Source organism: Nothoprocta perdicaria, unplaced genomic scaffold, assembly GCF_003342845.1.
Source record: "Nothoprocta perdicaria isolate Ctin4 unplaced genomic scaffold, notPer1 scaffold_92, whole genome shotgun sequence".
NCBI classification, from domain to species: Eukaryota; Metazoa; Chordata; class Aves; order Tinamiformes; family Tinamidae; genus Nothoprocta; species Nothoprocta perdicaria.
In genome coordinates this window covers 2,830,879-2,851,933 of record NW_020456221.1, presented here as the reverse complement: position 1 = coordinate 2,851,933, position 21,055 = coordinate 2,830,879, and the positions used below count along the sequence as shown (strand labels likewise).

Sequence of the window (21,055 nt, the reverse complement as noted above, 5' to 3'; positions counted from 1 at the left end):
CAATTCCAAAGAAATCACTTTTTACATCACCAAATATTTCTGAGATGAACTCTGAAGTCACATAAAAAACAGGTGAAATGATACAATAGCCCTTCCCTTACAGTAAGGAACAGAGACACATCACGGTTACCCTTAGAGCTTGCATATTTATTGAACAAATCCTACTAAAATAGCTAAAATACATTGGGTACTTGTAGTGCATTATTAAAGATCACATTGTTACAAAAGCTGCATTTTCAGCAGTACACAACTGCAACTATACATAAATGCCACAACTGCTGAATATTATTTCTTGCTCTATGTACAGCACAGTAGACGTATCTAATCTATTGGAAAATAAAATGTACAGGAAAAGGGATACAGAAGGTGGGGAAAGGAAAGAAATCTAGGAAGTGCAGTGCATGCATTGGTATTTAACAGTCAGAAGCGAAAACAGTTCAGAACAAGGCCTGCCCTGTAAAAGGAAGAGCTAAAAGACAGAGTTATATAAAAAATTAAGGTGGGCTTTCAGACTGTGTCTAACACAACAACATTCCATGAGTAGATGATACTGTTTTGTTTTGTGTTTTGTATTGTTTTGTATTGTTAATCCTCTGGGAGCAAAAACAAAAATGTAAAATCCACATGTTGACAGTATTGTGGCAATGTACTCTTTCCCCTTGAGGAGGTCTCCTTCTAGAAATGTAGTTATTGTTCTGAATATATCCCCTATTTATGGATTTGAACAGGACATTAAAACTTGTCCCTTATTTCAAAAAAATCTCAAAAAAAAAAAAAAAGGCAAAATCAAAGGCTCTGAAAGATCGGTGGAAAATTATTGCTCATCTTTCTCCAAGTCAGATGGATAGAAATCAGAAAGGAGATTTTAAGTAAATTACAGTTTTGCGATTGCTCCCACTATAACTGCATGTTTGTAAGTGGACCCTGATAGGGAATCAGTTCCTCACTTTGCACTATAAGTAGTAACTCACCTACGGCACTGAATAAGAAAGCCACACTGAAGACACAAGTAAACAAGTCAGTCCAGTCTAAAGAACAACATTCAGAAAAACAAAGTACCAACACCTTCTCAGAACATGGAAATAAAAAATAACTCCATCAGAGCTACCTTGCCAAGGAGCATATTTAAAGTCCAAAATAGCACCATTCATCAGTGTCTCAAATCCCGTGGCAGCATCACAATCACTTACCACAAGGAAACCATGAGTTTCATACTACTTCTATACATCAAAAGAGTACATGGATAAAATATAGAGATATACAGACAATTGATGAAAATAAACTACTAGGCTTGTTACATCTAAATGAAAAAAAAAGGGGGACTCTCAGCCTCTGCAAGATGCAGTCAGGGATGGTGGAAATGGAGAGAGAGCAGTTAACCAGTTGCATGTGAGCAGTGGAGTTTGAGTAGTGGAAGACATTGCTGTGGTAGAACTAGGCCTGAAGGCCCACCTGTAATGTTTGTAAACATGGATTCACAGTGTGAAATTCTGAGAGCTTTCGCTTGAGTCAGAATGTTAAAAACTATTTTTATGGTACACATTTGTCCACTGTTATTCTCTAAAGCAAGGCTCAGAGTCCCATAGTTTCTTCTTACACTTGATGATATACATAGAAACAATTCCCGATATATGACACCATGACCTCATCGAACCCATACACCATATGTAATACAAATGGAGGAATCATGATTAAAAAGAGTAGAGGTAATCGATTTTGGTGAAATGGTGTCCATAGCCATTTACTGGAATCAGGAGCGCCACTTCGGCCTCACATTTCTTCTTACGATTTACTTCCTTTGAGATGGGAAGATATCCCTGCAGAGATGAAAAACAGCATTAGCTGGGCTTCTACAAAGACTCTTTGAAGGAGTCCACCCTCCCTTTTCATATCCTAAAGCTTTTATAATTCCATAACTGTAGTTTAGAAGTAAACACCTAGTAAACATGGCTCAAACCACTGTAATTGTACTAATGCCACGGAGAGGAAAAGGGTGTTTAAAAACTTAGCAAAAACATCTGAGGGAATGTCTTTTTTGAGTTGAATGTGCTCGCTACAGCCTGTCCTGCACCGATCAGGCATGGTCCTGCAGGCACCAGGGATGCACGGCTTGCCTCGCACGGACCCGGAGGCGGCACTGGGCTCCTCTTAAAAATATAACTCAGTTCTGACAACCAAACCACTAATGGAGTACTTTACCAGTGGATTACTTTGCCTGCTTTTTTAAATTAAAAAAAAAATTTTTTTTTTAAATGGCCTTTACCATGGGAAGGGTCTCTTATATATGAAAGTCCATCTCAGTATTACAGAGGACCTTTCAGAGCTTAGGCCTTCCATCTTTTAAATGCCTTAACCATTAGGAAACTAGCATACACTATAAATGACTTTCCTGTTATACCTCACTGAAAAGAGCATTTATTCTTTTCCTACTGATACTTTAAATGTATTGTATTGTATTATCATGGTCCCTGGACAAGTAAAGAAATAGTGTCATGTTAGCCAGCTATCTCAGATAGACTTGTGTTGATTGTGCCTGCTTAAACACTGTGCCCACTGCCTTAAGTCTAGGCCTATTTAGAAAAACACTTAAATGCACACTGCACTTGAAGAATCAATAGGAAGATTGAAGGTTAGCCATATGTTTAAATGTTTTGATGATTATATGTTACAATGGATCTTAAACAAATTAGTAACATTTAATAATATAATAATACATTTAACTAGCAACAAAAGCAATTTTAAAAGTCTTGGTTTTTTTGTGTTTAAGAGATCAGAATTATAATGGTGATTTCCTGGCTTTGATGCTTAGGAGTTGTTCAACAAAGATTGCTTCTTCCTGAAGTTTAAGAAATTGAAGCTGCCTTTTTTGAGTTCCATTTTTCTGACAGGAAAATTGTTAATTTCTGAATTGCAAAATAAATTCACTGCAGTCTTGCACAACTACCAAGAAAGTGCAGCTTTCAGGGTCTTTCCCTCGCCAGGCTCTTCTGAGGCATAGTTTTTGACTGGAGTGCCCCTATTAACTACATTTACTGATGCTGAGATTACTACCATGCCATGACTTTCCCACTGTCTTTGTCAGAATTTATAGGCAAAATTCTGCCTTCTGGTTCATGAACCACAACTTGTGCCCTGTGCACGGGCAAGAGGGGTTCTTTGGCTGAACACAGACCAAACTCCTTTTCTAGGGGCAAACTGTGCCCTCTCCTTGAGGGGTACCAGAATGGAGAAACCGAGCAGAGATGCCCGCAAGGGCACATGCAGAAGGGCCAAACTGAAGATTTTGCCCAGGACAGAATTTTAGTATGAAGAGATACCCTTTGAATTTCAGACACTGCACAAACATGCTATTTCACAGGTCTCTAGAAAATTCCATCCTTGCAATAATATTTTTGATTTTTTTGTTGATTAAATTTGCTGCTACTTGTGTATGATTACAGGATATGTGGGGAAAATGAGAAACTTGCACATGCAAACAGGCACACCACACAGACCAAAGAGCTGGGCAAGAGTCCAGCAGCATTGTGTTGGGCAGTTCCTTTTCAGCTGTGAAAACAATCTCAGTCCTGAAATTCTGCCATACAATCATAAGATAAAAACTCCCATATGACCCTTCTAGGTCTGGAAATAAGTTGTATTTAATAAATATATCCTTTTATGCTTGTTGGTTGCATGAGAAAGAAAAGGTCTTTTATCTGAAATTAAGAGGTTTTTTTTTTAATCTATTCATTTAATTTTATTCTTTCTTTAGTCCAACCTGTTTAGGATTAGCAGTGAATTCATAAAACAGCTGAACTGAAGGTCTGAGTACTTTCTGAAGTCTTCTTTGCAATTTTGCCTAATTAATTTTATAAGCCTGATGAATATTAGATTCCAAAGACGGCTGCTGTTGAGGCTGATATTCTTCTGGGCTCTGAAACTCATATTCAAGTAGCTTTTGAAACTTGATTATGAAAGAAAATTTGCAGCTAGTTCTAAAAATTGGTCCTCCTATGCATATGCCAAATAGATTTTGAAAAATTACATAAAAGTGAGAACAAATGCACGGAACTTGCAAAGCAGGAATCTAATCTCTGTAAAGAAAAAAAAATAAAATATTTTTCTGACCAGTTCAGAAACCATGATCCCTTTTGATATACTTTTCTCTTTTTAAGCTATGTTTAACACTAAAGCATGGCTATTCATAACTGTAGTATAATGCAGTATTGTTGTTAACTAAGCTGCACATAATTCACAGCTTTATTTCTGTGTTCCATGAGCAACTTTGTATAATGACAAATGGTAACTCAGGAAACACTGCTAACTTAAAAAGTATGAATAAAATTCATCTAGTTAACACACAGCTGATTCATAAAATTAGCAATTTCATTTAATATAAATGTGACCATATATAGCACACTCATCTTAATCCAGCACTGCTATCACCTTATTTAGCTGAACTTTTGAAATATTTTAATGTCAGGAATGGCAGCACTTCCATATACATCAACTTAAAAATAGACACCATCACATATGAGTCTGCAAATCCGATGCACAGAAATGCAGCCCAGCTATGAATTTTAGAATTCTTTATTTAAAAAAAAAAAAAAAAAAAGGAAAATGCAGTACAGAATACCAGAATTTTGTTAGCAGGGATCTGCAACCTAGATAGTATAGAAATTTAATCAAAGCAGTAACAGATTTCCATGTATTCTATCCTTAGCACGTCTGCCTTTTTTTTTTTTTTTTTTGGCCAGAATTTGAGTCATTAATGAAAGAGAATATGAGGCTGAAACACACATTCTCTGTTTCTGAGCAACTGCTTTATTTTCTTGTTCAAATTTCATATCCAATTTGGGGTTTATAGAATCAGTAGAGGTGCTAAAATTTGTCTGAAATGCTACATCTTCTGCATTTATATTAACAGGTTACATATTCCTTGTTAAACTCAAGTGAAGACTTCCATTTTTATATGCTTTAACTCAAGCAAGGTAAAATACAAGAACAAAACTTAAAAGAAAGTGAGGAAAAAAAGAGAGGGGTAGAAGAGGGAAGGCAGGCATGGGAAAGCTCCTTTCCCTCTGCATTATCATTGACTTTTCCCCCCTCCCCCGCCAAGTGAAAAATGCCAAAAATCAAACATTCAAAATTAGATGTCAAGCTTGAAAAGTCATGAGACAGGCTTAAGAAACATGAACTTTTGAAAGTTATTATATTTTCTTTCTGGCTTGTAAGCCAGCAAGAGTCGATGTTTGCTGCAGCACAGAAGGCCAGAAGGCTAAAAAGATGATTTTAAAATGAAGACTGAAATCCTCACTTAACTGTTTGGCTTAAAGAATTGAGTCTTTAAGAAAAACAGAATACCACGAGACTCATGACGAAATCATGAGAGCTGGCTACTTGCAGCAGTCATAAATTCAAATCGTAGGAACTTTCACAGTGCCTTTTAGAGAAAACTTTCATCTTAACAGAACGTAGGTTAGATGAGAGAAATTACGTAAGGGACTTTACCTTTGGAAATCCCCCATCCCCTCGGCTGGTTGGGAAGAGCTCCTGGCTAACCCAAATCGTTAACCTTGGTTGATAAACCTGTAGTGATATAAATATACACAATTTCTTACTAACAAAGAGAGAGATTCATTAAATGCAATCAAATGGTGTTCATATGGTGTTCATGGTAGGTTGACAGCCCACTTTACTAAAACCAGAGTCGGGTGTAAGTCGAGCCTGTCCCACAGACCTACAGCTGCAGTTTATGCTCAGTGCATGTTTTTTTAAGTTCTCTTTTTCAATGAGATCTGTCCCCAGAGCGTTTCAACCACACTGCAGGTGACACCCCGCGTTTCGCAGCCTTTCCTAAAGATGTGTCTTTTCCAAAACGGCTTTCAGGCCCGCCTCAAGAAATTCTGCGATATGGCAGGCCTTAGGCTTGTTAAGCGGGCATCACTTTGGGGATCCCACGCACCAGCCGGCTCGCTTCTGCCTCCGACCCATCGCAGAGCATCCCTGGCAAAGACATTGCATACAACTGAGGAGGAGGAACACCTGCGAGGAGGAGGAGGTCTCACCACGCTATACACCTTGAGCCACAGCTGTGCCCGGCACCACTCGCAGCCACAACTCTGGTCAAAGACTCTTCGATGGAGATTATTACCTTTGCTGGTGCCTGCGCAAGGACATGGGAATGCACTTTTGGGAATGCTTTCACATGGAATTGCAGACAGGAACTGTCTGAGGTCACTGAGAACAGCTATAATCCTGTGTTAGTACCTTATTTGGGGGGTTGATGTTTTTGTTTTTGGACATCAAAGGAATGCCAACACTTTATGTCGTGAACTACACTGAAGGTCTTAACCTTATTTGCCTACTGAATCTTCCTACTGGGCCTTTGGTCAGTAAATTAAACTCTTCCTGCAATAGTTCTAATCTGAATGTTTTAACACACCCTTCAAACTTCTTTGTACCTTGAGGTACAAAGGATACAAAGGTACAAAGAATTGCTCACCTGCTTGCCACTGCCTGCTTCAAAAGCAGAGTCCACTTTTGTGGACTTGCATGTTGGCATTAGTAGTCACTGCTGAACTCAATGCAGCTTGAGGAAATTAGGAGTGAATTATTTAAATCAACTTTCTAAGAAAAAATTCTGAACTCTACAGTAGAAAACATAAGAGATAAATTTGAAATACAGAGTCCAAGGCAACATTGCTATGTACTGACAAAAACAGCTTTTCCAGGTTACTATGGGATTTCAGAAAAGCCAGTTAAGCTCTCTGGTTACACCTGATTTAGGGATATTTAATATACAGCTGGATATTCATCAGTTAATGTTCACATTGACGGACATTAATGAAAGATACCAAGTAACCTCTAAGCTTTCCTGTTATTTTTAAACACTAATTACCTGTCTTGCAACTATGCCTACACTTTGTTATGTAGCCACAGTTTTTGTACGAAAACCCTTGATGTCAACCAGAAATGGGGGTTCAAATCTGTTGCAAAAAACACTCAAATGGCCAGCACACAAAGATGCATAATTTCCCATACAAGCAAGGAATAAGCAACAGCATACAGTACTATTGTCATAGTGTACATCAGTTTTTGTATTTTCCATGCTGTCTGAGACAAGCTAGTCTTCAGGCACTGACATCCTCAAGTGTTCACAATTTAGCGGGAATGCAATAAACACTTGCATTTAGGTGACAAAAAGAAACATTAATTTAAGCTTATATTCGTAACTACTTGGGGAGACGTTTAGATTTGGAGAGAAGGGGTGTAAGCTGTAAAATAAACTAACAGCTATGTTCTGGTGGAGGAGAAAAGGAAAAAGAAAAGAAAGAAAAAGAGATCAGAAACGAGATCGCCAAACTATCTTTCAGGTTAAAATTTCTTCTGCGGACAAAATCCTGCTTTCTTGGTACCTTCTTTGGAGGGGCTTGCCTTGGCCACCAGCGGCAGCAGATGGCAACCGCACAGACCAGCATCAGACGCAGCAATTGTGGTGCCAGGGCTGCCCTGACGTGGTGAACCTGGATGGTCACCACGTGCCTCTCGTGGCTCAAGGATGGTCACCACGTGCCTCTCATGGCTCACGGACCAAGGACGGTCACCACGTGCCTCTCGTGGCTCAAGGATGGTCACCACGTGCCTCTTGCACGAGGCCTAAGGGCCAGGGATCATGGCTCAGCACCTCGCCAAACTGCAGGAGGCTTCGGAGTGGAAAACAAGATCCCGGTATAGAAAAGGCCACATGAGAATTACTATTCTGCATGGAATTATTTAGTTATTATTATTATTTTTTTAAAGGGCATGTCTGGCCTTGCTACCTCCTTTACAAAATGCGACCTAGATGTAAGACCAGCTCTCAGGAGAGCAAAAGTGCAGAGAGCTGCTCCGTTGCAGCAGAAGGTGCAGGGCACGCGGCACCCCAGCTGTTAGCAGCAAGCCAACACTTACGGATAAACGCTGCCATCGATACACACCACGCTCTCATTCCTCAGTAATTCCTACACGATTACTATGGAAGTGCAGGAATGTTTAACAAAAAATATGAGGTTTCACGACAGAATTACAGAGCCGTGGAGTGGACTGAAAACTTGAGCTCCTGCTAGCCCAGATAATGTGTAGAAGCAGTAGGCTGACTCAAACGGAGCGCCTCACGGTTTGATATTCATTAATGAGGAAAACAAGCTAGTAAACTTCAGCCACAGGCTGCCAGGCTGGGTGCCCCCTAAGCCTCTGACTAACAACATTATATGCCTGCTATAAGCGCTGTTTTCTGACACAACACCGTTCACTCCCACACTGCTAAATTGGGGGAAGAGAACCCCATGGATCGGGGAGCGCTGCGTGAGGCCACGTCATGCAACGCCACAGCAATCTTCCCTGCGGCCAGCTCCCCACGGAGAACTACCATCTGCAAAGCAGATATTTTCCAACCTCTTTAGCCTAAACTTTATATAAATCTATAAAATATAAAAATTAAGATTGAAAATGAATAAAATAATGATGGGAAATAAAGACTCGTTCTATTTACCTGATATCGCAGCCCTAGAGCACTAGGACTGCAATGATAGTTAAGGCTTCAGGTTTTTTTTTCTCCAAAACAGAGGTTTTCTGAGGCCAGACTCCTTTCCTTTGCTCAACAGACCTGGAATCATCTTTTTATTCCTGAAATGGCTCCATCTAACCAGCATTTCAAAACAGTAGCACCTACTCTTCAATTTTTAGTTACTGGTTTTCATAAATTTAGCTCCTTAAAAGTAATAGCAAAGGAGCACAATATTTTTTCCACCTTCAGATACACAAAGGAATTTTAAAAGAGTTGGACTAAATCTACAGTACCAGTCACAGCAAGGTGCTAAAATAAGTTTCTTGCTGCCTGGTCCTAATTCCTGCACACAAAGAGCACCTTTCAAAAACTCAGATATATCTACCAGGAGAAAAAGCAGCCTCAAGACATCTCAAAGGCAGAACTGAGCACAATGAGCACATTCCTGAGCCTTCTATATTTGAGAAACAAACACGGAAAGCCTCCAGAGACACTTTTTCTGTCTTTTCCTCTTTCCATGTGGGCGATGGATGCATTCCTACTCCTCACGTCTTGCTCCAGCATGGAGGAGTTCAGCTTCGCTGCAGCCCATATTCCGACCCAAGGATTGATGGATAACACCAGCCACTCCAAGATCAATGAAAACCACTTTCTGACACCTTTCAGAAGACTTTTGTCATGTAAATTAACTCGGGGGGGCAGGGTGGGGAAAGAGACCCTCTGGAAAGAAATTCCTAATTCCCAGGAAAAGCTCACGAGTTCTTCCCTGAAGCACGGAGGAGCATGTGCCCATGCACGCAGGGGTAAGGGGAGATGTGTATCTGTTGAAGGGAAGGGAGGATGGTGGCAACGCTGCTCTCGGGGCACATTTTTCCCATCCACAGCACTCGTAGCTTCCCCAGAGCAGTCCCAAGGACTGAGGGTCCCTGAATCTGCAACAAGCCAGAGAGAGGCTGTCCTTGCACCATGCTGCCATGGAGGTGGAAGGGCTCATACCCTCCCTTCAATTAATTCAGGGATTTTTCAACACCATTCTTTATGTTGCAATGATGTAAACCAATGGTATTAAGGCTACCAAAGGAAAAATTGCAGATTCTTTCCATTCTGCCTGATCCCAGCACCACCGCCTGGCAGGTTTTCTTTTCCAGTTAAGATGTTTCCAGTTGCATTTTCTTTTGCAAAATATATAACATAATTACTGCTAAGTGGAAACAGTTATTCCTGGGCAGTATCTGAAGTTCCTTCGCTACGATCCGGTTTCCCTGCAGAGACCTTTCCCAGCAAAGGCTACTGCAGCGTGGGGATTTCTCAATGCCCACAATGCCTCACACAGCAGTAAGAAGTTCTGCTTAAGAACGAGGGCCCAGTATCACCATTCCAATACATCAAGAATCCTCACTAAGAAATCTTGTTGCACTGCTATCTGAATATCTGATAAATCATTCCATTTAACAATAAATAAATAAATCAGAAGAAAAGCCTGTGCTAGCATCAATGCATGTTTTATCATTAACTTCAGTGGAAGAGGTAAGCTAGTGCTCCCATCTGCAGCAGTTTATTTTTAACAGAGAGGGGAACGTTACGAGAGCATATGATATTAATGTCCACCAGGTTCCAAAGCTAGTGCACAAGATTTAATTCATATAGCAACTGTCAGCTGAATGGTTGCTGCTTGTCAGAGTTTAGTTGGATGGTAGTCTGCCATCAATCAGCTTTGCCTTCTGAGTCTGCAGGAGAGGAAAACATCAAGAGTGCTCCTCATTATTCCTTATTTCAATGACTGAAGCCTTCATGAATCTTTATTATATTTAAGAAGTTGCAGTCACGATTAAATAGGACATTGCTGACTTGATAGGCTGGCTCAGGAACAGGCTTGGTATGACAGTTCTCCATATGAAGCTGTCAGAAACCGCAGTTCTCCCAAGTTAAAATGCAATATTAACTATTTATAAACATTTAACATTTAAAAGCATCATGAAAAACAGCTGTCACAGATGTGAGGTCTCTCAACTTGACGGACTTGACTGCTCATCTTGCGTGGCTCAGCATCTCAGCTTTGAGCCTCTTGCACCTCCGTCTTCACCTTTTCAACACAAAGCAAGGTGGCAGGAATTTCCAGCAACGCCGTTTTCTAGATCAGTGCCATGAACATTCAAGAACCACCAAAAAGAACCACTTTGCATCTGGTGGCCATCATGCAGCAGGCAGATGGAGAAAGACCGTTTGAGAGATGTAAGCAACAACTGTACAGCAGTTCTCCTCCCTGCCGGGACTGCTCCAGCCAGCCTGCCCCTCACCAGCTTCCCCCTGCAGGAGGAAGGCCTGGTCCACGGCAAAGCACGGGCAGGACAAGGCACACCTGAGCTTCACCCTCCTCCCGCGCCTCAGCACCCTTCGCTGGCGCTGCCTTTTCATGGGCAAGATATTATTCCTCCCCGTCTGATGACTCAAGCTCACAACCACGGAGATGAAAAAGTCTAAATGAGACAAGTAAGCTTTTTCTTGCATCCACCTCTCCACGCTCTAGATGAATTAACAAGCTTATTCATTAGGGTGTTGCTTTTTTTTTTCCCCTCCCCCCTTCTTCTGAGTCCTTATTCATCACTTCTTCAGTTTCTGTCACTTTCACAAAATAGGTTGTCATCTGTTCCCTCTTTATACAACATACATAAGTGAACTTGGAAGTAACCTTACTAGGTTTCAAATACAAAACTTCTCATATAAATCCATTCTCTTCCACAATTTCTTCTTCAAGCTTGTGTTTTCCAGGTGACACTGAAGTATCTGCTACTATATAGTCTTCTGCATTGGCTTATATACTTCAGCTTCCTCAAAGAACTCACCCTTATTTTCATCTTTTATGTATGTACTTACACCTCTCTACAACATGTATAAGCAACATCTGAGTGACTGTACAAAATTTACTAAAAACATGTTTTTGAGGCTGATATCCTTCAAGGCTGCAGAGCCTCTTGCTGCCAGAAAAGATCCTGGTGAAGACTGAGTTCCCAGAGGAGCCACGTTTTTTCATCAAGGGGTCTCTTAAGTGACTACTGGCCTCTGAGATTGGGCAGTCATGGTCCCAAGCAGACCAAAACACAACCTAAACTAGTTTGACCATAGTCAGCACATTCCTACCAAATTCTTCATCTGGTAAGATCCCTTCGACGTAAACTTCAGTTGTTTCTGGCATCCATGACTGAATGGATTAGTTATAGAAAACATCTCTATAGCACAGAGTGCAATGCAATTTTCTGGCACAAAATTCTCTTTACTCTGTTCCTTACTACTCTGGATGAATCTAGATTGTGTGCTACAAGTGCTGTCAGACTGGCCTTTTTCACCATTAAGCATGCAAAAGCATTTGCAAAGCAATATTAATATTTACTGCACATATGAAGAATAAGAGAAGATATAAACAAACACTGTGCTCTGAACACTGTCATAAATGCTCATCCAGCTTCTGACTGAACTCATGAATTTAACGAAGTTTCCAGCCACTACAGCAGCACACCCCCTGAAAGGAAAAGAGGCACAAATATCTTTTTTTTTCTGGAGTAATAAGAGGAAATAAAGATATTCTACATGGAAACTTCAATTAACCAATATTATAACTTTTTTTTTTTTTTTTTTTTTTTTTTTTGGGCAAGGGGAGGGCAGGGAAGGTGGGGCTGGGCTGTTGATGGTGAAATTATCAGTGCACAGGCCCTGAAGGTGTAAAATCTTGCAGAAATTGAAATAAGTAAACAAGCTCTCTAGAAAAACAAACTCAAAAACATTTGCAATCCATCAAGTCGCTGTCTTAACTTTGCTGGCCTGTGCATTAACATGCACATACAGAAAATCAGCTATAACAGGGATGAAAATTAGAACAGGATTTGAGTTTTCAGGCACACACACATGAGTTTATCATGGACTCTTCAAGCACAAGCAGGTAGTGACATGTTTAATTAGCAGCTACCCTTGACAGAAGCTGCAGAAACAAGTGCAAGTCTCTGTTAGGTGAATACACAATGTGGCAAAAGAAAATTAAGACCAAAGGCTGGATGCTCAGCAGCCCAGACAGCTTCATACCCAGCACTGACCAAGTACTGCAAAGAAAGGAGCAGCAAGAACAGGGGCCACTATGGGAATCTTGAAGGAAGAATAAGAAAGCAAATGCGTGATGATGCTTCTCCTGCACACTCTCCCAGGTCCCTACTTCCAATAGTGAGAAACGTAAGTTATATACCAAGTTGAATCCAAAAGTTTCCCCTCCCCCATAAAATTTGCTAAATGGGTGGCCTACATTCTGCAACTTAGAAGAATCTGTACAACAGATTGAATTTTTTTTCTTTGTTTGAGTCTCTTGCACACATCAGAGAGATGACTGGAAATCCACACTGCTGGTCTCCAAGTGCATTGCCTCTGCTGACTACTTTTCCACAATGAAAATCTTACCCCTCACAAGACATCAACCTCTCGACCAACCATCACATTTTAGGCAAACGCTGAAGGCGCCGCTGGTGCTCTGAGAAATGAGCCAGAGAAAGGCACGTTGCACAAGCAGCACTTACCTCATTAAAGGAGATGCAACGGCCACAGCTGATGAAATGTGGCAGGTGCTTCAAGGAATTATGGTACCTCTACCTGCACAGTCACCTGCATCTACCATCATTTAGCGTTCACTGTTCTTCTGTTACTCCAAATATGAAAGCATAACTTCAACTTTATCATGTATGTTGTGCATGTTGTGAGTAAACAAGTACATATTATGACTTTGGGGATTTATCTAATCAGCAGACATGTGGTAAAACAACTTAGCTTGACAAGTGTTTTTTTTTTCTTCTTTATTAAATTAGTTAGCTGAGAAATTAATGGTAAGAAAATTTACCCATTTCCACAGGTTTTTCTTTTGCTAGCAGCAACACTGTTATTTAAGCTGAAGTCCTTTCATGATGGAAAACTCATCACTACTATATTCACGTCAAAATAAAAAAGGAAAATTTGTTCCTCCCTAACTCAGTCTTTTCGAGTAGCTATAAAATGGCAATGTGTGCTTTCTGAACATCAATACTTTAAGAATTCAAGAGTTCTTTCTGGTAATGTGCATATTAAACCAAGGCTTACATTACCTTCAGGGAGAACATACACAACTTCTTTGATTTTTTTTTGAACATATCCCCACAAAACTATGCTAGGGAAGTATATAGACACAAGGTTAGTGTTTAAAAAAAAAAAATCCAGAAACAATATTTCTTCTTGCAGGATTTAAAAAAAAAAAAAAGTAACATATTTTGAGGGTTGGTGCTTTTTTAAAATTCATTATTTACAGAAGGAAACATCAGTAACCCTCACAGGAACATCTACATAGGGACTCATTCAGTAGTGCTACAGTAAATTTGCCAAACCGGCAGCCTAAATTGAATTTCATGCAACGCTCAAACAATGAATCATAGTATCATTCCACATTAAACATTTGAAAAGAACATTTTTGCACCTTTCCAGATTTCACCCTCAGCCAATATGGTTTAATGAGGTATCAGAGTGAATAAGTCTTAGAAATAAAAACAAAATAAAAATATTTTAAAATATTTTTATTAGGATATTCTGTCCCAGGCAATGATGTGGTCTAACTAAACCATTCTATTAAGTTGTTGTGGGGCTTCTAGGGGTAGCTTCTCTCCCCTGTTTAATCATAGAAACTGATCAGAGCTCAGGTGTGAGGCTACAGCAATATGATGAAAAGGAATTTTTGTTAATTGGTGAGGGCTCCAAGTGTCAAAAGTGTGTAATATTACATGTGGTATGTGTTTTCAGTTTTTCAAAGTTTTTAGCCTTTGAAAAAGGCTTTGTAAAGACAAAGTATTGAACTCTGAATGCTCCTGTCTACAGAGCCCTGTTCAGATGCAGTGTGCTGGTGCCTAGCTCCAAAATTTTAGTAGCCTGACTCTAGATGACCGTGACTATGTAGACACACACATACAAACACACACACAGACACACACACTTCTTTTGTTTTTAAATGCACATATCAATTTGTATGTATGAAACAACCACAATCTCTGCTTTGCACAAAAATTATTTACCTCCACTTCAAATATTCCAGCCCTAATCGAGTAGCAGTGCTTGGTCTGCACAATTGAACAGCTGAACTGAACTTTTTTTTTTACTTATTTATTTTATGAGATGGAAAGGCCTTAACTCTTCCTAATTTTTTAGCAATCAAGCGTGGTACTATCAACATATCTTTCAAACACAACACACAAGCATATTAAAAAAGCACAATACCCATTCAGACAGCCAAAACTATTTGACTCCCATCCCTCTCAGTAACTCTCCTTGACTAAATTCTGCCCCTGCTACAAACAGAACCAGATCCAATTTATTCCTGCAGCTTTACACTATCCTGATCTACCATAAAGGGGAGCAGAGAAGAACTCAACCCCATCTCCAAGAACAGGAAACAAGGAAAATTGTCTCATGCCAGAACCAGGAGCTCATCCCTCATCCCAAGTGCATTAGTGCTAGGCTGGACTTGGGCCTCATCCTTGCATCTCGTTCCTCGTATTCCTTGGAGCGCACAAAAAGCACAATGTAATGTCTGTTTATGTCACAGAAATCCCAGTCTCCAGTTTCCATATATTATCCTAAAGCAATCAACAGTTGTTCCAACAAAAATAAACTCATTTTATGAAAACAGAAAGTTACAGAACGTGTAAACAAATCTGCAGATCACTCCCGTCACAAACATTCTTAACGGGCAAGTTGAGCTGAAATCCTAACGGGATTAACCTAAATTAGGTTATACATAGCTACTTTTTTCTCTTCATCAAATGCAACCGATCATTTCTTTCTCCCTGACTTAATGAGAAAACCTCTCCCCCACTTATTTTTCCTCTCCAAGATTCCATTTTTCCTTTTTCTTTTCCCTCCACCCTCCCCATCCCCCCAAGCAAGACTGTAAAATGCACCTGACACAAACTGCAAAGCCACCTCAAACAGGTGCAGTTGGGACAAGGATGTATTTCAGGCAGTGTTCAGGACACCGACCCCTCCTTTGGGGGTCAGTGCTCTGGACGGAGCAATATGGCACAAGCCCCTGCAGTTTCACAGTGATGGAGTTTTAGAAGAAAGCCACCAAATTAGAAGAAAAAGAAGGTGCTGCACTAGACTATTTTTGTTCCCCCCCCCCCTTTTTTTCACATTTCAGGTAGAAAAAAATAAATTATGAAAGATGTATACATTTACTTAGATATACACACTTATATTTGTTAAACCTGCCATTTAAATTCCTTAGCACTAGCACTGCGCTTGGTACTGGATTTGTAGTCCAGAAATGAACTGCAGAGTGAATAACAGGGGTAAAAGGTCACATCTAAATGTTTTTAAAAGCAAACAGAAAACTTATGGAAGTCGAGGGTAAGTGAGGGGGTATGTCTTTTTTCTTTTTTTTTTTTAACTAAATGAATAAATAAAGGGTTACCTTAAAAATGCATTTTCTGGTTTTGCTAGAAGTCTTCTTTGTAGGTCTTTGAAAACTGGACTTATGAGATATCCTTGCTCTATTTCTCCCCACAAACACTTTTATTTCAATATCTGTATTACATAGGCTAGCTACATTTTTAAAAAGCTGCAGGATATCTTTTAAATTCGAATTTATATCTTTTCTCAATTAGTAGAGAAATCTCACTTCATATGCTATGACACAAGGCATTTTCCAGGAAAGTGGTGCACTGAATTTCTAACACGTCATATAATTTCACCTAAAAAAAAATATCTAAGGCCTTTTTACACTACAAAGAAATAGAAAAGGTTCTTTCTTCCTTCAGGTCACTTTGTAAGGGAATATATTTTATACAAGGACACATCCTTAAATGTCAGGTGTTATTGTGTAAGATGGCTCAAAATATCCACCAGCTAAAACTTTCATAAGAAAACCATGTAGAGTCTTTTCTCTTTCTTTACATAACTGTGATTTAAATATTATACAGCTCCAAAAGAGATTCGTTAACCAGGTGTGAGCAAACTGTAATTCCAAGTCTAGAGAAAGGAGAAGCAGCAGTAAAAACTAACCTTAAGGGGATAGTTTTTACTGGTAAAAGTTTAATTGACACTTTATGGATAAGAAAAATTAAGAAACAGAAAAGTTGAAATAGTGGGATTAAACCAAGAATTAATTTGTTCACTAAAGAAGTTTATTCTAGCCATTCTTTAAATTTTACTGTAACCTTACCTAAATCATAAACAGAACTTCAGTTTAGCAAAACAATAAACATTACACTTTCCCCCCTTTTTTAAAGTTTAGCTCAGCCTGGTAAACTGTAACTGCAAAATCCTCCCTGACTCCAGGGAAAGTGAAATAGAGCCCCGTGCACATGCTGATACATTAAAAACCAAGTAAACACTTTGACACTCACAGTTTTTAGTGGAGGGTGCTGATTATGTAAATATGTAAAGAAGAATTTTTCCTGCCAGTAAGAATGGCCAAGGAGAGACTTAAAATAAACACAAGAACTATGCCAAAGCCAAGTGTGTCCAGTCCTGCAAAGAAAGTATGTCAGTGGTCTGACTTCATTGCATTCAGTGTTACTATGCCAAAAGTTTTGAGGGAAGGAGGGAAGGGTAGGAGAAGCATCTCTGCCAAGTCCCTCTTCTTAAGTGACTCTGTAAGCTAGGGAAAAAAATAGTCTTTCTTAGATTGAAATTCTGATCAATCCCCCCCCCCAAAAAAAATAAAAGACATGGAATTAAGGGTTTTTAGAATAAAAATGCAAAACTTTTCAAGAACAGCCAAATTAAACTGTAATTTATCTTACACTGCAAAACTAACAATAGAAAAAGTAAACAGATGGGTAATTACACTTGATTTTCTGCATTTGGATAGTTTCAAATTATATTTTATGATCTGTCCTACAAGCTGGCTTTACAAAAACTGATTTCACTGACTACTACAGGCACTTTGCTGGATTTATAGAACCATCTGCTGGTTTAAAAAAAAAAAAAAAAANTGCATACTATCTCAAAATGTGGGTTGATTGTCACCTTGGTGTTGGTAGGAAAACAGTTGCCTTCTTTTCCAATATTCCACCATTGTGTGAACAGATCTGTCCTACAAGCTGGCTTTACAAAAACTGATTTCACTGACTACTACAGGCACTTTGCTGGATTTATAGAACATCTGCTGGTTTTAAAAAAAAAAAAAAAAAAAGGTTATTTTATGCCTAACAAAACTTAAAATAATCTTTTGTTCCATATATAGTCATATATTGCACAGAACAGCCTGCATACTATCTCAAAATGTGGGTTGATTGTCACCTTGGTGTTGGTAGGAAAACAGTTGCCTTCTTTTCCAATATTCCACCATTGTGTGAACAGAATGTATTTTAACTTGATTTCTATTCACAGCTTAAATGAATCATTTCCCTTTTAATTCCCCACCCCCAGCTACTCATTTATATACAGATGAGCAAAGCATTTTGATAAAAGTAGGTTCCAGAATAGACAAAAACTCCAGAATTTGCAGAATTATTTCTGTAGAGATGAATGATATTAGACAATGAGCCAAACAGGAAAAAAAAAAAAAAAGTTTTATGAGAGATTACATATTCTCTTAAACGTCTTTGTTTCACTCCTTGCCCTTCCCCCACTTAAAAAACAAACAAACAAGCATACAAAATAAAAAACCACTCAGACAAGTATACAACACAGGCCAGTATAAAATAATTTATGGAATTACATCAACCCCACCATTATGACAATATGTCCTTGAGAGCCTCAAACCCTGGAAAATATTTTGTGCCAATGTATTCACTATGCAGAGCTAGCTCAGAAGAGACAAACTGCTAGAACAAACTAGCAGATTTTTGTCTATGAAAGTGGTATGATGTAGCACCCAATGTATATCACATTTATGTGAGCTTGTATTGAGACTTAGTTCAGCAATAGCTACATCTTCAATCAAAAATGCTAAATATCTACATACATAATCAATTCTAGTTCTGCCTGCCTTTAAGAAATGATTTTCTTTGTCCTGCTGACTGAAACACATACCCTTTCTCAGAGAATACCATATATAGAGACTGTTCAGTATATTATGCTTCATCCTTAAAATGATATATATATATATATTAAGAGTAGTATTTTGTATTATAACAAGTGAGCTATAAATCAACGAAAATATAAACACAGTTCATAGTGAAGGAAATGGATAATGGCAATACTGTTCAAAAAATATATATATTCTAAGTACTGACAAGTTCAGTTTGACTCTGGCCTAGTCTTTTTTTTTCGCCCCCCACCCTGCTCTCTGAAACAGATTCCTAGCAAAAAGAATAGAGTATCCTGAAAAATTTACTGATATTTTTAAAAAAAACACCCTTTATGTACTTCCCTCACAGTACAATATTAAACCTGTTTCATACACTATGTGCAATGACCCATTTCTTCATTTCTGGGGGAGGGAGGGAAGAGGAATTGCTGGACATTGCTTTGTCTATATGTACTCCTATGTGTGTTATGATGTGTATTTGCCGTAATAGTCTACACACTTCTTGCTCCCATTAAATAAGCCTTACTGCACAATGAGGAATTTCAGCTTTTTATTCAAATAAATGCATGAAAAACAAAGATCCAACATATGGAGGTTTTCAGAGTACAGTCAGTCATTGTATGGCAAATCCCCATAATCCCAAAAAGTACATGTAGTATAGATCACATTTATAAATGGGCATTGGGGACAGGGAAAGAAGGTTTGTATTTATATTTTAAAAATTACTGATACTTTGCTAAAGCAACTAATTCTTACCATTTTTAGATTCTGTTAAGTCTTGGGATTGCAGTTTCTTTCAAGTAGCACAAGGAGAACAATCTGAAAATAATTTTTAAAAAATTAAAAAAAAATACCTGTAAGTCCGACCGTCACAACATTCGAAAGGCTTTCTGACAGCATAATAGTGAGTCAGTCAAGCACAAGCTTCAGTAGTTAAGATTAAAGTCATGCAAATTATTCTAACCACATGTATGCTTGTATATCATGCTTCCCTGCACTTCAGTGGTCTGTAGGATTAAATATAGGACAAAGGAATCCCTGGTACCTAGACTTGCAAAGCTCTAAGCTATTCTTAGCAGTTGGTACATCTCTGAAGAGCACTACACCTAATGGTTAACACACTTAAAAAAAAAAAAAGAAATCAGCCTAAAGGACAAATATCCATCATTCCGTGCTTACTGTAAAGGTGGTCCATTGTTCCTAGGCATACTACAGTGTGTATTTTTTTGTAATCAAGAAACAGTGTCAGTTTTTTATAAGGCAATGGCCCAGAGAATAGGTATTTTTGGAAATAGTCCTGCATTACATAACCTCCAGTTTTCTCTCTCCCTCTAATCCACATATGCACACCTATTTTAAATAGGGAGAAGAAAAAAAAAGTAGGTTCCATCTCATTTAAATGGTGCCTTAGATTACTACTCTTTCAACTTACTGTATTTGTTAGCAAGTCTCCTTTATCAATTTTCATCTGGTGACAAAAAATTAAAGTCTTTTTCCTCAGATTACATATTTCTTGTCTAAAGGGTGTACGTATGAAATGTAATTAGGTATGAGTCATATGTTTACACAAAAACATATATATACGTATTGGATATAAAACTGCAAACTCATATACCTATAGATGTACACAGAGACATTTGGAAGAAAGCACACTGCCAAATGTACACCAAAATACATTTGTTTTGCTTTTTTCTTTTTTTTTCCTTTTTTCTTCCCCAAAAGAACCACCCAAAATTTAACTGCTGCACATGCAAAAATGCAGAAGGCTTTTGCAAGAATGACTGCTTTCTAAAAATAAACCCCAGCAGCCTGAGAGGAATCCAGTGTCAGGGCAGAGAAGAGGGAGATTCGTTTTACAAGGCAGAAGAAAAGGGATGAAAAGCCAATCTGAGAGCCTCACATGCATGCTAAAAAAGCAAAGTGCATTAAGTTCAAAAAATGCATTTTGCTATGTTTGGAGTGCAAAAGCAGAAAAAAAAAGAAAAACACAAACAAAAAATTGCTAGTTTTAGAAAACCACATCTCCCCTTGAATGTGTGCAAAAGAAAAAAAATCCCCAGTTCAGAAATCCTTCCTTAAAGCATAAAGACAAAGAGCTGAATCTAAATATTGCACACTTCTCATCTTCCTCAAGAAATCCTGCTTGGAAACGTGTGCAGCGAGAGGGGGGAAGGCAAGCTGCAGCAAAGTCCAGCTAAGGGCAAAAGGAAGCAAAAAGAAACAAAGGAAAAGAGAGAGAGAAAGAGAGAGAGTTAATTAAAAAAAAAAATGTGGATTGGAATTGCATATACTTACAGACAAAAGCCCCCGCTGCCCTGCTCACTTTCTGTCCTTTCTACATGATCTGAAACACAAATGTGGATTAAAAAAGGGCAGCATGCTACGGAGGGGAATTTATAGTCGGGGGAGTGGAGACAGGGTAGGGGGTGTGGGGAGGAATGACTGCACCTCTTCCAAAGTGCAGCCTTGGAAGGGGAGAGAAAGAGGAAAAAAAAAAA

General features: G+C 38.8%; 1 long non-coding RNA gene across 2 annotated transcripts; it reads right to left on the bottom strand.

Moving 5' to 3' along the window:
* Positions 1-300: 300 nt before the first annotated feature.
* LOC112958904 lies at positions 301-21,047 on the bottom strand. Of its 2 annotated transcripts, XR_003251520.1 has the most exons (5): positions 21,006-21,047; positions 20,853-20,901; positions 19,314-19,376; positions 5,491-5,568; positions 301-1,817 (listed from the first exon to the last, which is right to left on the bottom strand). It is a non-coding gene; the product is annotated as an uncharacterized LOC112958904 (long non-coding RNA). The 2 variants fall into 2 exon arrangements; XR_003251519.1 differs by having other exon boundaries at positions 20,853-21,035.
* Positions 21,048-21,055: the final 8 nt, after the last annotated feature.